The sequence below is a fragment of the Maylandia zebra genome, linkage group LG3 (assembly GCF_041146795.1).
Source record: "Maylandia zebra isolate NMK-2024a linkage group LG3, Mzebra_GT3a, whole genome shotgun sequence".
NCBI lineage: Eukaryota > Metazoa > Chordata > Actinopteri > Cichliformes > Cichlidae > Maylandia > Maylandia zebra.
In genome coordinates this window covers 45,774,632-45,792,915 of record NC_135169.1, presented here as the reverse complement: position 1 = coordinate 45,792,915, position 18,284 = coordinate 45,774,632, and the positions used below count along the sequence as shown (strand labels likewise).

At 40.3% G+C, this 18,284-nt stretch overlaps 1 protein-coding gene across 4 annotated transcripts in view; it reads left to right on the top strand.

The window, feature by feature from the left end:
• The window catches only part of nlgn2a (neuroligin 2a), a 243,817-nt gene that overhangs the window by 138,533 nt on the left and 87,000 nt on the right, over positions 1–18,284 (top strand). The window contains exon 1 of one of the 4 annotated variants that reach the window (XM_076881940.1): positions 12,338–12,388. The exons of the other annotated variants lie outside the window; for them this stretch is intronic. The gene's annotated coding sequence lies outside the window, so the exon portion shown is untranslated. Of the gene's footprint in view, positions 1–12,337; positions 12,389–18,284 lie in introns of those variants that run through there. 4 annotated transcript variants of the gene reach the window in all.

The following is an 18,284-nucleotide window of genomic DNA, read 5'->3' as shown; positions in this document are numbered from 1 at the left end:
CTGTGATGCCAGTCTAATAGATGAAAGCATCTGCTGCTTGGCTTAAAAAATAATAAGAGAGTCAAAAATAATTAGTATATAGACAAAACCTCTGAGAGAAGAAGTTGATATTTTTGGATTTTTAAAGGTTTTAAGTAACCTCTCTGGTAGCTAACAAAATCAAAGTAAGTAGAGTAAAATTACGTCTGATGTAAATAAAGAAAAAAACAGGTTGTGCATATAAATAGTGTACCCTGAGGAAATATTCTTGGCAGGTATGTTTATTTATTAGTTTTGTGGAGAGGAAGCCAGAAAAATGAAATTTGGACTCTGTATCATCACAGGAGACAGCTGTGATCGGGTGGGACTGCAGCACTCATATTTCCAAGACGCTTTTAAACACCAAAAGATTCACCGGGATTCTTTTTGCAGGCTGCGTCAGTACAAAGGGGAGTATGGAGTTCGGTGTATATGTGTCGCAGCAGAAGGTCTATCAGCTCTGGGAACAGAAGTAGAATTTACTTCTCTAGCATCAGATTAACTTTCAGGACAGACAAGGACAAGACAAGCGGCTGCTGACAAACCAGATACTCCCACTGGGGTGACATGTAGCACAAACAATAAGATCTGGATTCATGTAAAAGCGTTTGATTAAAGATTAACGGCTGCACACACACCTTTACATCAACGCACACACTCCACACTCCTCAAACTGAGATAAACACACACACACACTCATAGAAAAGACAAACTCTTTCCCTCAGCACACATATGCAGTTCTGCTGATACATGTTGAGCTAAGTTGCTTTAAGTTGCAAAAGTTCCACTCAGTTTGGCCAGCTGCTGCATTTTTCAGGGTATGTTGTCTCTTCCTCACTTTGTACACGTTGCGTTTGTGTGTTTTCACCTGGATTGTGTTGTAACTGTCGCAGGAGCATTCCAATTAAGGAGGTATTGTTATGTATGAGATGGAGAGCGGCGGGTAGTGACAGAGCTGACAGCATTACTTAATGGAAACGCTGGTGCCTGAACGGAGACGACAGCACAGGCTCTCTCACACCCAATTTCTTGTTTCTGTGCTCTTCCTGCTGCAACTCACAAATAGAAAAAGAATACATTACACGCTCGAAGTAATAAACTCTGCAGATCAATAAATAACACGACATCTAAAAGATGTTGCTTGTGTGGGGATCGCATGTTCTCCTGTTGTTCAGTTAAACAGTAACTTTACCTTGAACTTGAAAACATCTTGAAATAGGGCGTTGTTCTGATTAATCGATCAATAATTATATAGACAAATGTGTTATTAGTATATTGGTCATCAAATGTAATGGTGTTTATACGTGATTGCAAAATGACATATTTTGAATTTTGGTTTAATGGTCATATTTATTATATGAATACATCATTTTAAGTTTTAAAAGGAAAACGTTTTCAGCAAAAACTGATGTAAGTGCTGCCGTTAGTCAGCAATTTCATACTGAAAAGACATTTCCCTTTTTTAATAAAAAAATCAGCCTTTTATAATAAAAATTATCATTTCATTAATTCCTCCTCTACTTTTTCATCCAAGTAATTTTCATTTCATATACATCAGTTCACACGTATCTGCTGACTACTGTTGACTGCATCCAATGCACTGTGTAAAGGATCGATTTAGCATAATTTCATCAGTTTGTTTTGGACTCTGCTAAAAGTTTGTTCTGGTCCAGAAATGATCATATTTGTTTTTCTGTGGAGTTACCAGCTAATGCTAGCAAGTTCTTAGCAAACTGCAACCAAAAACTGCGACGTAATGTGTAGATACAGATACCTGCTAATTATTGCTAAGTGTCAGACCAGTAATCAGTTTGGCTCAGTTTTATTTGTATACTGTTAAAAGTTTGCTACGTAAATAAACGAAATGTATTACACATTACTTTTTTCCCATTTAAGAACTTACATTAATAAATTGCTACACTGCTTACTACTTTACTTTTGCGTTACTCCATAACATGAAATGTATTGTGACATGTATACTGGTTAGCAATCTAGACACTGACCCAGGCCTCTGTCCTAAAACTTACCATGTTTCTTTTATTGCTTAAATTTGAACACTAGACCAAAAGCACAAAGCAAAGTTGAAGAAAAGACCAAAAGAGATTTCAAGCAATCAACACAGAAACTGTACTGTAGAAAGATGCACAGGTAGAAATGGAGGCTACCAGCCTGACTGCTCATCACTTTGTAGTCTGTTGAAGGTCTGTCTCTGGCAGCTGGGCTGGGGTCTGCATACACTCACATTTAACATCCTTCACTAGCTTTGTGTTTGCATACTGTCTGTTTTACCGTCTGCTTTACCATTATGTTTGGGGCAATACAAATATAAATATGTACCGGTCTTCACTTCTCTAAAGTTGGCTGATATAGCCTCAAAGTTATATCACGATATTTCAAGAGAAACTGCGATAGTGATATTTTGGATAGGAAAAAAAAAGCTTAAGTTTTATTGATACTTGCAGGCAACAACGTTTTAACAGCATTATAAGTGTAAATGAAAGCCATTTTTATCCAGTGAGCTGCTGTCACTGATGACAGACTACCTAATTTAAAGTGAAACTGGGTGCTAGAAACAGCAGCGTTATGGTGCAATAGTAGTGACACACCATGTCAAATCTAACCAAAATTTAGTCTAGCTACTGTCCTTGGAATATTTAAGTAAATGTATATAATAACTGCCTTACACTTTAGTTTAACAATAGTTAAATTAAGTTAACCCTGTAACTTGTTAAGAGCTGCACAGTGTTGTCACATCATAGAACTAAAGATATTTTCTACCTGGGATTTTGTGTCATGGGTCCACAGCTGCTTAAAGCACTGCTATTCCACTGTGCAACTGCACCAGCAATTTCATTCATTCGCTCTTCACATTTAGTGCAGCCAGTGAATGGTGGAACGATGCTCTGTGGAATCATTTGTTTGGATTGCACATCTCCACAAATGACTAGCATCTCCTTCGTAGCTTGATTGTACTCAAATGTGTGTTTTAGCCTCAAGTGGTTGAATAAGTTTGTTGCTTCCACCTTCAGCGGGCAAAGTTTTTTCTGCATATTGTGCAAAGTACTGTGTTTTGTTGGAGGTTATTGAAGTAGCTCCCTTTTTACTAAATTGTCACCGTAGACTGACGAGCGGCTCTTTAACATGTCCCGGCTTGTCTCATTGTTGCGCGCACAAGGGAACATAAACCCATGGGGTTGCCATAGCAATAATATTGTGATATAACATTTTTATATGATGTAAAAAAAGTATACTTATACTAGTATTTTCACAGACTGTATGATGTGGCACAGCCCCAGTGTACAGGAGAGATGACAGATTTTTAATGGTGTCTTTTTTACTTTTTTATATTGCACATTGTGTAGATAATTGAAGAAACTTTGTAATGAAAATTGTAATGATATTTTCCAGTAGTGCATTACATTACTACACTGCCAAAAAATATAATTTGACACGCACTTCATGACATGTGTTTTTCAATTAGATCAATGTTGTAGAATTTGTTGAATTTCCCTCACCAAAACTGAACCAACAACTTCTTGGATGGTCTGTATGAAATAAATTGAGTACCATATAATTACTGTATAAATAATTTGAATTAGTTTAGTTCAGGCCTAGCATAAAACGGTTAGCTACAGCCGTCTATGTCAGGACACATGTCAGTCGAACCCGCCACAATCCAACCCAGATCCAAGTATAAAAAACTCACATTTATCACACTTACATTTGATATTTATTCATTCATTCATTCATTCATTCATTCATTCATTTATCACATATTACATAGACTGTACAAAAAAAATCCATCTAAGATCCATGCCTCTTTTACAAACAATGGCTGAACAGGCTCAGGCTGAAGCAGTGCTTATATTTATGCCTGGCCTATATTCTCATGATTAAAGATACTCTACCCTAAAATCAACAAACAAAATAGCAACAATATTCTCACATGTAACTTAAATATATTTGTAGATTCCTTTGAAGGCCACAAATAAATTGCACATTTTTATGCACATATCAACATCATTCACAACAACAATTTTTTTTTACAGGAAAATTACTAAATTTTTGCAAAGGCCAAAAATATTTTCTGTATCAGACTGTGAACAGCATGTTTGCAAGTTGAACATTTTAACGTTTGAGGTTGCTGCTTGCATTGCGTAACTGCATCAGACTTACTTGAAGAATCATGTACACGTATGACATTTACTACGTTTTTAGAGGGAGCATCTTGTAGTGGATGGTTTACTGCCCAGCAGGAGACACCTAATATATCTCGTTTTTTTTCCACTTCTTAAAGCAATTTTCACTCACTATCTTAAAGCATTTACGCTTGTTGTTGGACAAAATTGTAGGCGCAACATTTGATTTTAGTGGTCACTTATACTCAGCAGCATTGTGAGCTCTTCTATTCAGCTAAATGAATGAAATGCATTAGGACTGAAGTGAACACAACCACACAACCTTTGAAAGCTGTCTTGCCTACACTCTTTCTTCTGTCCTTATTGACAGGAAAGCTGTGAACACTAATATCACTTCCTTTTTATTTCGTTTTACTGAAAATTACAGCCAAACGTAGCACAGCGTGGGATTTTTCTAATACTTAGAATGTAAATTATAACTTTGTTAAGATACAGTGCAGCCATTTAATGTCACTAATAGACACACATTTCACACACAAAGTAAGAGCGGTCTAATTGGGTCAAAAATTACATATATACCATATTTGAGGCTCCTTTTAAACACACTGTGGACAGGTTTTGCTTGTTTCTGTTACAATTCTCATACTAACCTGATGATTACAAAATCTTAGCTGCAGACACAATTGTATTATTTTACATGTGAACATAGGATTGGTACACACTAATCTGGACGTAACAATACTAAAGCTTCCCTCAGTGTTAAAAAGATACTTCCTGTTTGCTGTTAGATATCTCACAAAAATACTTTTCCATGTTAAAAAAAAGCCGTAGTATTCCAGTTGTTCGCCAGATGAAAGGGACATTTTGAGCTTTCTAACATTTACTGACATAAACTTCTGTTTTTTATGTGACTTGAATACAAATGGTAGAAGAACTGCAGGAGTTTTGCCACAGTGTGATGCTGCCATGGATCGTCGAGCTTGCAGCTATTCTGAGTTTTGCATATTGCTGTTACCACAGGGGAGCCGAATACAAAATGTATATTTGCCTCCTTTGTTATAATAAACCCACTGAAAGTAAGTTTAAAACAAAAACAATGCTTCAGTATAGACCTCTCAAAGTCAGAGAGGGATTGTTGAAATGAATTAAAGCGGGTGTTTGTGTGTAAAATATGCTAGAATACGTGTTTCTATGTAAAGACTCCATTCAACTACACCACTCTTGGGTGGGATAGACACACCAAGCCTCTCATTCAGTGAGACTTCACAGCAACACACACTCGTGCTCATTCAGTCCCAATTAGACCCCACACACCCCCGTGAAACAGGGCTGGAACGGTAGCCCCAGTAATGACCAGATCGTTATAGGAGAGAGCAAAGTGGTGAGGGCAGAGAGGCCGAACAAGGGAGGTGGACTGGGGATAATGAGAGGTTGCATGAGGACAGGGAAGGAAATAGATGGGGTGGAGTGTTAGAGCATGGCTGTTTGCACTTTATTTATTGACACAATGTACAAAGTAAAGGAAATCATTTGATTTATGTCCCCACATGCTGGCGTACATATGCAGAATAAACCATTACTGTTGTTCTTTTGTAAATCATTCAGTGTTAAAACTTGAGCACGTGTCATAAAATCAAAAACTTACTGAATTCCCGTTTTTATGCCCAAATCTGAGACGACACACTGTGGACGTCTCTGAGAAGCACTAAAAGTCATTTTTCTGTTCAGGAAGTAAATAACTATAATTTGGCATCTTAGTCAAGAAAAAACAACAATAAGCTTTGCTAATGTTTGCTGCTTTTTTGTTAATTCTTTTTTGTTAATCATGGATATCAACAACAATTATATTTCAGCATTAAAATCATTTTCATGAGAAATTTGTTAATCACTGTTCTAGTATATGGATCCGTTCTTAAGCAAACAGCGATCTAGATTATTGTTAAATGGAAAGGTCAACGTTTTGTTTAAGCAGTAGAGAAGGTAGTTATTTTAATATGATAAATAGTAAGTAAAGTCTTTATAAGAACATTAGCCTTAGCAGTGAAAAGGAGGTGCACGCATTGAGGCAAAAGGACTGAACCGAATCCTTCACCATTCAGGATGATTCCAAAGTGATGGAGATGGGATTGTTCTGTGACCAGAAATAAGGTTTATATTTTTTAAGTAATCAGAGACTGACTAGTGTTTAAGCAATAAGACGTCAAGTATTAATGTATAAGAAATGTCTAAAAGCAGGGAGGTGTAATGAATTTAAGCCTGAAGAAGACGGGATTACATTTGAGCAAAAAAGGGATTAAGGATATTTATAGGTTAAAAGTTATGAAGACAGTCTTTAAGCTGAAAGAAACAGTGTTGAGCAAATAACTGTTAGAGCACAGATAGACTCTAAGCACAAGGAGGGTAGAATAATTTAAGCAACAAGGAGCAAGTTTGTAATCAATAAACACTGAAGTTATAAGGAGTCAGTGTGAGCGTCTATATATAATAAGCAGGAAAGGAACAGACTGCCACAGTGACGAAGAAGGAAGCTAAAAACTAAAGAAATCAGGACCAAAGATGATTTTTAAACATTAAGTTTAAAGTGATTGTAGTTTGGATAGTTTTATTTGTTTTATTTGATCACCCATCTAGTGTTAGGGTTAGTGTTTGGTAATGATAGTTACATTAAGCTCAGATATCTGTCTACATAGTCAAGGATTTAGAATATGTAGGGACATCAAAATAGTTCATGTTTAAAACTAAAAGTTATGAAGGTCTCCAAGCAAAAAGGGACTTCCAATGGCATTAAGTAATTATGTGTATGGGTAGTTTAATGAACTAGCAGGTAGAGTGCCTCAAGGTAGAAAGCAATAAGGTTGGGATAAATTTTAAGGCTCAAGCAGAGTTTGATTTATGAGTATGGCATTTGTATTTATATAAGCAATTGTGTTGTTTGCTCTCTGTGTTTCCGCGGTCGTGTGGCACTTCAAACATGATCCTGTTATCTCACACCGTGCATAATCTTAGAGTCAAACAAACACGTTCATATAAAATTAGGCTATTTTGTTACCAGTCATGCATAATGAATGCAGAGAGAAAGAAAGGGAAAACGAGGCAGAAAATGAGAGGGGTCAACAGAAGTCCAAAAGGCTTAAGGCTGAAAGAAAGGGATGTGGCAAATGGAAGAGAAGAGGACTGTTACGAGAGAAAAAGGGAGAGCCCGCAGTGGGAAAACAAGGACAATGGCCGTGTTTGTGTCGTCTTTGTCACTGTGGCATTTCGGAGGACAGAGGGGCCGTCTGTGTGTATTCGCTTCCCCATCCACTCAATTTGTGGAATTGATCCGCTCCCTAATAGTGAGCAAAACAAAATAAAAAAGAAAGAAAGTCCGCCTAATCCAACCACTATTTATAACACAGATGGGAGAGAGGAGAGGGATACAATTTAACAGTAGAAGTGCTCCAAAAGCCTGCGATGAAGAGATGAGAAAAAGATAGAGGAGGACAAATGAAGTGGAACAAAGACAGAATAAGGAAGACTCGGTGCAGTTGGAGTAAAAACAAGAAGCTTGAGCGTGTTGGGCTTCCAGCCATATGAGGGGCTTTCAAAATAGAGTCTCCCAGCAAGAGGCCAGCCAGCTGCAGATTAAGATGGAGGCAGGAATGGGAGGGAAAAACGATAAAAGAAAGGAGATATCAGGCAAAATGGAGATCAGAAGGAGGACAAGAGAGTGACTGCTGCTGGAGGAAGTGAAGTGTGAATGGAAAGAATTTGAGCTAGATTGATCAACAGGATGTTTGTGGTGGTAAAAAGTGAGAGGCGGAGAAGACGAAGGAGGGACAGAGAGTGATATATGGGCAGGGAGAGAGAAAATGAGCGAGTCCTTATGTTTCTGGAGATGTTGTTGAGTGTAATAAGAGCTGGTTGTTGGAAGACAGGCCAGGGCGCGGTTATTCTTATTCCCAGCGGCCCTACTCATCTTTTCTCTCCTGCTCCCTCTGCTCCTTTTTTACCTCGCCCACTCCTAATCTGCCGACGGAGAGAAGAAGCACTGCTGTCTGATTTGGGAAAGGGAAAGTGGTTGCAGGAGGTGTTGAGCTCAAAAAGAGCAAGCGGACAAGCCGCTCGGCGCATTGCCACTTTTTTTTTATTGTTTGGGGTTTTTTTTGGTGATCTAAAGTGCTGACTCTAGATTATGAATCACGTTTCATGGAATTATATCCAGTATAATATCTCTGATATTATCCAGTGTCAGATAAAATACTGCAGTTGAGTCCAATACCTTCGAGCACAAGCTGTTTGCTTATTTTTTTAGGAAATATGGTTTGTTGATCTGATCTTTGGAAGCATATTGAGCTGTGAGGTGGGCGTTTGCTTGCTGTCGCAGGCAGTGAATTTGGTGTAGACAGAGTACAAACAGTACAAGACCAAGGATCATCTAAACTTCATGCTGGTCCCTGCAGTCCCAGTGTTATAAGCTCAGGCAGACGGAGAGAACACTTTGGTGTGTGCGTGTGTTCGAGTGTGACTCTTCAGCCTGCACACAAACACAGTGAGGGCGAACCTTCCTGTAATTGTCTGCGCCGACAAGCAAATCAAATTTAGCTTAATGTAAAGCGATACAGCGCTAGACGACTGCTGAGCTGCACTGCAGTGTTGTTGTTTGTACTCGTGCCTCACTGGGCTGAGTAGTTTCTGTCATTGCATGAATCTTCTCCGTTATGCACTAAATGTAAAGTGTTAGATAGACGCACTGACGTTATTAAATGCTTTCAAATGTGTTTAAACAGCTGCTTTAGAAGTATTAAAATAGAACTGCTGACTTGAAAGGCAGCACAATAATATATCATCTTAAGATCTTCATGGAGCACTTTTTAAAAAGGCTCTGTCTCAGTGTGCCTTCTGCACAATTCATATTTTTTGATAAGATAGATTTACTTATCTAACGTATCTGGGAACACTTAAATGCAGCCATAAAAGAAGAGATCAAATAACGTGTAATCATATTATAGTAGAAACAATAAAGTGAGTCTGACATTGATATTAAACTGAGGTATTCTAGTAGAGTAGCTTTGCATAGCTGACATTTCAAAGCATTCTTTTATATACATATATATGTATTTATGTGTGTACATGCACTGAAAATATAATCAAACGGTGCAATATCCCTGATGTGAAACAAGATGTTTGGCCCTCCACTCATATTGGACACATTTCAGTCGACTTTGCTTCAATTGGCTGCCCATCACAAACAGAGGGTATGAACACCAGGTGGGCGGGGGTTTTGTGCTCACAGCTGTATGCCTGAGATGATCATGTAAGGGACCGTGTGGGAATTAGAGCCAGTTTCATGCAACAAGCAATTTCATGGGCGTTTCTTGTTATTTCAAGACAAATAAAGCTGATAGAATTTCTGAATCTGATTGAGTGCATTTGTGTTGTTAGAGCTTTTCACTTTAATATTAAATATGAGATGCAAACAGATCCCAGTGCAGTTGAGAGAGGTCATCATGAGGCTGAAAAACCAAAATAAACCAAGACTTTAAAGATCGCACAAGACAACTAAAGTGAGTGATCACATAACTTCACAGCTTTTTATCAAGGCAAGAAGACACCCTGGGAGGCAGGGTACAAATGAAGAAGTAGCAGAATGATGGGAAGAGGAAAATATGGAGAAAGGTCGTGATCTTAAGCATGCCACATTATTTCTCAGACATGGTGATAGAAGCAGCAGGAGCAGCTCTGAAGTGTAGACGGCTATACTCTCAGCTCAGATTCACCCAAATGCTGCAAAACTGAGTGGACAGCGCTTCACAGTGTTAGTCGATGATGACCCATCGCATACTGCGAAAGCTACCCAAGCAAGACAAAGAAACTGGGTATTCCTCAAGTTAGTCAGCTGATCTCAACCAAACAAAATATGATTTTTAGTTATTAAATACAAAACTGATTGACACAACTGCACACGTACTAGTGAGACTAAAGGAATATGTAACAAAGTAACAAACAGATTTAAATGTAGAAAAGAAAGTAACTAAAGACAGAACCATGGCAGTTAGATGTTCGTACACTGACTTTAATATCTGGAACTTTGGCCTCACAAGCGTTATCATACCAGACCGCAGACACGCACGTCCCAGATGCAATCAACGTGGCCTTTGCCTTGATCCATTGTGCTCTAACGATTAAGCCTTACACCCCTGCTCGGTGGGTCAGCTCTGCTGCTTTGCATCTCATCACAGCCCATTCATCACCGCACGTCTGTCTCCACCTCCAGCAGCCCTCTGTGACATCAGCTTGCTACTGACCTCCCACCGAATCACGTGCACGCTCATCTCATTCAAAACAAACTGCCTCACAGTAAAGAAGACCACGCATACTCCCATCAGAAATGATGAAGGCCAGACGGACAGCAGGTTAAAACTCTGTTCTTAGAATTACACAAATAACCATAAGGGGCGAAATTAAATACAAACAACACAACATATGAACTGAAAAGCTTTTTTCTATTCCAAGAGGTAACCCTTCCACTTCTAGGCTTCATCAATACAAATCCTAACAAGTAAAGTTTATATGCTATGCATTTTAAATACGCCGTCATTTAAAAAAAAGGATACTCACACTCTTATTTCCCAATATCTCACCCATACTTTTTTCAGTATTTGACGTTACTTTCTCAGGCACTCTTTATCATTCAGTTGATCCCTTTTTTTCAGTTATTGTTCAGTAATTGCCTTGTTATGTTGCTTGTGAACGCCAGTGTCCAGGAAACACTGTGGATGGATGCACCTTTTTCTGCTTTTCTTCCAAGTCCAGCTGAGGAGTTTTCCTGCTGTTTTGCTTTAGTGGACAGGGGTCTGTATAAGAACAACTTCACCGCTCTCTCTTTCAAGTTACAGATACATAAGGGTGTGGCAATTTAGAAAAATCTGGCCTGTTTCAAAAAGGACATTTTTGATGTAGAAATGAATCTCTGAGGCTTTTGAATATGCAACCTTGACTCACTGTGGTGCCTTGCATTTTGGATTCTAGCAAAAGACGCACTTTTAGTTTTCAGCGAGTGTTTTCTCATTGAGGAAGCTTCTTTGCATATTCAGAGTGAAGATTTATCCCAGAATATATTTAGCACCATAATTTGGGGAAATACAGTAAATTCACATATATGCGTATTTGTTAAAAAAAGGCCTGACCTGCACACTGAAGATAAGCTTTCAGAAATAATTCCAGTCCATCATGACTGAAATTACAGAGCTCAGAATTAAAGAAATATGCCCTGATGTGTTCTCTCCATTACCCTGTAGCAATATTTCCACTACTCTGTAACCTTTCTGTTAATTGGAACACTAACACAAAGGGCCTCTGCGTATTTGCACACAGATGACAGCTCATCGTTTTGCTGCGAGCAATTTCACTATTATTACGATTTGGAACCTGAGTGTAAAAGGCCAAAAATTTATCTCCACCTCATGCGCTCGTGCGTGCACGCTCGCTGCTCACACGCTCTTTTGGAAGTTGAAATGGTGGAAAAACGCATTAAGTGAAGCCTGCATGGAAGAATTGAAAATGTTAATTCATAGTACATTCTGTATGATTTCCTCTTCCCGAGTTGTCGCTTCGCCCCAATGTGATTCAATATCTTTTTAATTATGGCTTTTGAAAGGAGAGGGCCCTACACTCACCATCTCTCCATGCTCAGGTCAACATATGGGAAGATGACATCGCACTGTTCTGTTACAAAGTGAAATATGCTTTTGAAAGCATAGCCTCTGCTTCTGTGGCTCAAAGGGGAGAATCTACCAAGTCGTGATGCAGTTGATTCTTGGGTTAGTCCTACTTTTTTATTCCCCCCACCGAAGAAATCAACAGCTAAAATATTCATGCAGACCTTTAAATCCAAAGGCACTTCATCTTTCCAGATCCTGTCGGAAATAAGCGCATGTCAGAGTTTCCCCTCCCTCTCAGCAGGCTGTGTCAGTGTTTACTGTCAACAAACATCAATTCCCATAAAATCAGCGGCCGACGGTGACGCACAGAGCGTGGCCGACTGCGCTCCATCCCCATGACTAATCACTCATTTGATGATGCAGTGGAAAGGAAGCCGTTTGTCTCCATCGGGGGACCAGGGGGTGGTGTCTCCGAGGGCCGTGGTGGACAGCGTGCTAAACTGGAATGCTCGACACAAGTTTAGGCCTAATCGTCTCATTGTCTCCGTTCTGCTTGAAAGGATCAGCAGCCGTGCTAAGCTCCTCGGGGTACCAGCACTCAGCTGCTCTCTGCCATCTTGCTTTGTCTTCGCTGCTGTTGTTTGTGTTTACTGAGCCGAGCAGTGGTTTTTTTTTTTTCTGTTATTAGATTTCATTCGTCTTGTTGAATTTGTGTTTTAGTTAATTGTCGTTTAACCTGTGCATCGTGGCATCCTTCATAGTAACTTTTGGCCTTGGAGTGAATATGCATTTCTTTTTATCAGTAATAATTGAAATATGGATTTTAAGTCAGGATAGGTTCGATGGCACGCCCGTCCATGTGCGCGCATGGACTGTTTGAAGTGCGAAAGCAGCACAAAGTGATGCCTGCCAGACATGTTCCTATGTTCATGTTCATGTTTGAGTGTTCTGTTGCCGTTACTCGCCTGTATTCAAATTGTCTGGGATCATCGGATGCCTCGGATTTATTGAAAGAACTTAGACGTATCCAGCACAAACATGGCTGCCTGATGTTTGTTTTGGGCTCCAGAGCGAGCTCTAACAACATTTCTGCGGCTGAGCAGATTATGTTACAGTGTCGTGCGTTTTTCACTATAGCCGACAACAACTTTGGCAGCTGAGGCGGTATGCTGACTTTAAAGCTTGGCGAGGGAGCGTAGGAGAGGAGCGGGGGGGTTGGTGCAGAGGGCCTTCCAGTATAAAGGTGAAGAGGTCGGTGTACAGGTGTGCAGTGGAGGGCACAGACTCGTGGTAGCGAGCCAGCACTGATCCTTTCTCTATCTCATATTCTGTCCCAACTAACTAGCAACATATTCCAGTAGTCTGTGAGGTATTTCACTGCTATAGGATGCAAGGGACAGTTTCTGCCTTCAAGTCGCAGGGTTTAGCTGTCCCGAGAGAATGGATCTTGATCTATGGTCGCCCGGGGAAAAATAGCAGGTGGAGGTGTGTGTATTTATGTTAATGAGAGATGGTGCAAGAACTGCACACTTTGAGAGTCATATAGTTGTCAGGATATTGAGTTTCTCCCCTTCTACGTCCCTCAGGACTTTGGAAAATTATTTATAACTTGTTTATATTCATCCGAGACCAAATACTAGGCCCGCTGAAGATATAATATATCACGCGGTGGTTAGGCTTGAAAATGTTGCTCTTGAGCTCCCAAAATTTGTATGAGCGGACTTCAGTGGCTGCTCAGTAAGACAGATATTGTCCCGCTTTTATCAGTATATTAATTATCCTACAAGGGGAGAGAGGATACTTACATAGAGGGGGTATCCAAAACCCACTGGAGGGGGGAATAAAATGATGACTCTGCATGACGAGGAGTCGACATGGATGACTTGAAAGAACTGTAAATGTAAAAATACCTCAGTAAATTGGCCTGCTTCTGACTCCAAATGTTGGGAAAGTGGAAGGCGATTCTTAGCGATGTATCACACCATCTTTATCGTGAATATATCTTAACACCATCACGATGCAGGTGCAGGTATCAGCTTTGTAGACATCTTGTAGTCAGTAATCGTTTATACATAGTAGCAGAAATCTGTTGAACAAAGGCAGGTGATGTGATACTTTGTGTGTTGAGCTGGCACACTGGATTTCTTCTTCTTTAATAAAAAAGTAATAATGTGTTTTACTATATGTTCCTTTAATAAAACAGTAAATTTGAAAATTCACGGGTAACACGATTAGTAATATTTTAGCGTTAAAAATATAATTTCAGTTAAAGAGCTTGCACATACTGGTGGAAAAACCCTTACTGTTCATTTAGATCAGCTGTGGCGCAAACCTTACACTGGGTGGGTGGTGTAATAGATTTGTTAAGCACTGTATGATACTCAGTATGTCAGATAAAGAATGAAAGGAGGAGCTGGACAGGAGTTGGGTTGCAAAGTGGCTTGGAGATACACAACATGTGTGGGCAGGCTAAAGTGGGTAAAATTGCTCACCCTATTCACATCTGGATGCACAGACAAATAACACTTGAGCCATCAGCTGTTGGTTAACATTGGGATCAGTGAATCTACTGGATTTGAACTCAATATGACTTTGCAGGCTATCTGAACTAACACCATAACTGATTTGTTCATAGTTTATTTGGAATGACTGAAGGAATCCTGTTAGTAATCTAGGTTTTATATCCAGACACGTAAAACCTATTGACACTCACATTTTTAATGTTTGATATCCCACTCTGCCTTTAGTGATTTGCTCCACCTGAAGCCTGTAACAAGTCCCAAAAGTCAGCAAAAAATGTATTTTTCCATCTGTTCACTTAGTAAAAAAAAATCTTGCGCCCTTGTCACAGTCGACTACTATACAGCCGTCTAACAACTACTTGTTTCAGAGAACTGAACATGGCAACCCAACAGCTGCCTGAGAAATTTCATTAAAAACGAAAACATCTTTGATCAGGTAGTTTACATATGCTGGACAGCGTCCTGCCATGAAATTGGCTGCACACAAAAAAATTAAAATAAACTTTGTAGTTTTTTGCAAAATTCATGTCCCGTTTACAGCATCATCATTTTGAGATTTGGCTCGAGCACGCACGTGATGTCGTAGCTGCATGTGTTCTTTCGGTTCAGCAACCTTTTGAAGACTCTGTTTCTTGTTTCTTATCCTTTGCTCTGTATCTCGGCTGCTGCGTGGATTCAAAGTGACAATGCAGATTGTGTCTTTGAACGCAGACATCGACTCGTAGTAAATGGATACACGGGCCTCTCTTTAAAGATCCACTGTCTGCCTTCATCTTCAACTTTCCTTTTCGTGCCGTTCTCTGTCAGCTAATTTGTTAGTTTACAGTGAAAGCAAAGTTGCGGTGTGGTGTGTGTTGCTGCGTACACACCGAAGGGCCAAAACCTGCTGAGATCTTAAAGGACGGGTTTGGCCCTGTCCTTGAGTTTGACATCTTTTAAACTGTTAAGCTGTCAGCCTGCATTTGAGGTGCTGAAACATCAAATATTCAAGGTTCTCAGTTTTTGTACAAAAATGACTACAATAACCGCGAAGACAAGACCCTCATCATTTATTCCACAATGACATAAAAGCAAATGTTACGTTATTAAGAGATTTTTCAAGTATTTGCCATGACCATACAGGGAGAGAGTTTCAAATAATTACGTCCATGTTTGTGAAAACCAAAGACATGCAGTAAGTGGGTTTAGGTTAATTGGGGATTCTTAACAAGTGTGAGTGAGAGATGGTCAGTGTGTCAGCCCTGCGACAGACTGATGATCTGTCCAGGGTGCATCTTGCTTCTCACCCTATGGTAGCTAGGATAGGCTTCAGCCCCACCGCAGCCCTGATAAGGATAAGCGGAACAGAATGGATGGATGGATGGTTTCGCCAATATCGGCCTGCCAAGTGCTAAACTTCGAGCAAAGCGTTGAGCAGAGACCTCTCTCCCATATGCCGTCAAACCCTCTGTTTCCAAGGGAAGGCCAATCAGATAAAAGCTGCCATAAAGGGAGCGAGGCCCTGAAAAGAGCAGGCTGTTAATACATTTTATTTCAGAGGGAAAGCTGGAGTGCTGCGCCCTCTACTCTAGCAGAGTCTAAGATTAAAAAATAGAGGTTAAAATAAGCAAAAGGTCCCTCTAATGCTAAATCATTTGTATGTGAAGTTGAAAAGCTACAAACTAATAATAAGCTAAAAGTAAAACACAGAAAGTCTTACTTGATATGAAGTGGATCAGCTGTGGGAGGAAAAAGGGGGAAAAAATAGAAACTTGGAACTTTTTACTTTTTTCCCTTGAAATATTAAATGAAAATTACTATTTTTTTAAAGATATTTGCAAGAAAAAGTTTTTACTATGGTCTGAAATACACATATAATCATTTGGAATTATACACCAGCTGTAAGTGGTTACTTACATAACTCACTGAGGGCTTATACGGAAAAAGTATTACAAATCATATGAAAAATATCAAATGCTGTTAAACAGCTGTGGCCTATAGCTGTTATCAGATTAAGGCAGTTGAGCAAAAAGTTTATGATTTTGTTCCCTGTTGAAATGGAAATATTTACATACTTTAGCAGAGATGGAGCACACACTTCTGAAAAGCCATAAAAGCCATGAAACAAAGCGTGAGTAAACCTCAGTCGGTCGCCCCGTACAGTGGCTGTGTTGACCTGTTTTATAAATCTACTCCGTTTAATTCCTTTAGTCGAACATGCAAACGTTAGTGTAAAACAAATGAGTCAGCTTTAAGCCCCTCCTTTAGCTCATGCCTGTGTGAGAGTATTCACCATCTGCCCATTGTAAACATGGACGTTAAGGATTTGTCGAGGCTTTGTATGTATACGTGGACACTATCCCATTTCCCCAGCTGCCTCCATGGTATGGGACATTCTGTTGTCGTGCAGCACCTGTTCACATTGTCAACAAAATAGCTGAAGAGAAACAAATTATGCAAAAAGTATTTTTAAAGCATGATTGCACGCTTTGATGAATGATTGAATTTTTTTCAACCCACATGTGGTTCAAGTATGGAAGCTGAGGGTGGAGAGCTAACCACCAGCCCATCTGTGGGCATCGCACGCTAAGCTTTAGTTGTGGTAGAAACACAACAAAGCCAGAGGCAGGGAAAGAGAGAGAAAGAGAGGAGAGCTTGTTACCCTTGAGGGCCTCGGTCCTATCAGTCACTGTGCCACAACGATTCGCCCTGTAACTGATCCGTGGACGCCGAGTCTACAGGTCAACTGTGACAGTCTGCTTTGTGCGTGTGTGTGTGTGTGTTTGCATCTTGTGGGTTTGTGTGCGTGTGCATCTGCATTCTGTCCCTCGATGCCGCTGCAGCAGAATGCAGAAACATGCATGTAGGAGGTGCGCATGTGGTCATTCGCTGCTAATGAAATGACATGCAGGTAGAAGCACGGCGAAGGGCATCATGGGGTTAGGCATGCAGGACAGCAATATGTTGCCACAGCAACAGTCAATGAGACTTTGTCCAAGTGAGAGGGAGAGGCAGGAGAGGCGGAAACAAGTCAAAGTGGAGCAGTTGCCATAGCGACTTCTCCATTGCAACTGCCTGTGAATTTCTCTCTCGCCGGTGTGAGTGTGTCTGCCTGACTGATGCGCTGGTTTTAGCTCCATAGCTCTGTATGGATGTGTCTGTGACACCCTAGTCTATCACTGGAGATTTACGGTGCTACATTTGCAGCCACCTTACATACGTTTGTGTACTTAACACAGCATCTACATATATATAAGCAGCTTTCAAAGAGAGCCGCACGCCCTCCATCTCTCCTGCCTTCTATAATAGATGCAGTAGTGGTTATTTATGTGGTTATTCGCCACTACTGTTTGCTCATATCCTCAGGCCTGCACGCACACACACTCGCAGACACACAAACAGAAGCCAACAGGGGCTGCTGTCACTGTGCCACTCCTCTGAGTCTTCTGTGCCATATGCTACCGTAGGCTCCTGGCAGGCAGGAGCGACGCTGCTCACAGTCAGCTAGGAGACTGGTTCAAAGGCCAACGAGGGCCCATCGGGGACCGTCCTACGTGCACGCACAGCGCTGCAGGAGAGGGCGTATGCTGAAAACTCTCAGGACTGACATTGGATGCTTTCTGAAATGAGCTGCATGAGTTTCTTAGTGGAGGATGCCAGAATTTATCATCATAGCTTCCCTGAGCAACCATAGAGTTTAAAGGGCACCTGTTATGCTCATTTTCAGCTTCATATTTTTATAATTAGACTCCACTGGAGTAGCTTTAAGTGTTTTATGGATCAGAATAGCCTTTATTCATCTTTTACCAGGTCTTGGTGCAACCTGTCAGTTCATCCAGTGGGTGGGGTCAAAGAAGTGTTCTGTTTGGGAGGCAGGCCATGCCCTCAAGCCAGTGGTAGAGAAATCACTGTGTCATTGTTTGTATTTTTTGTTTAATATGAGCATCCACCACTGTAACAGTATATTATATGTATATATCATC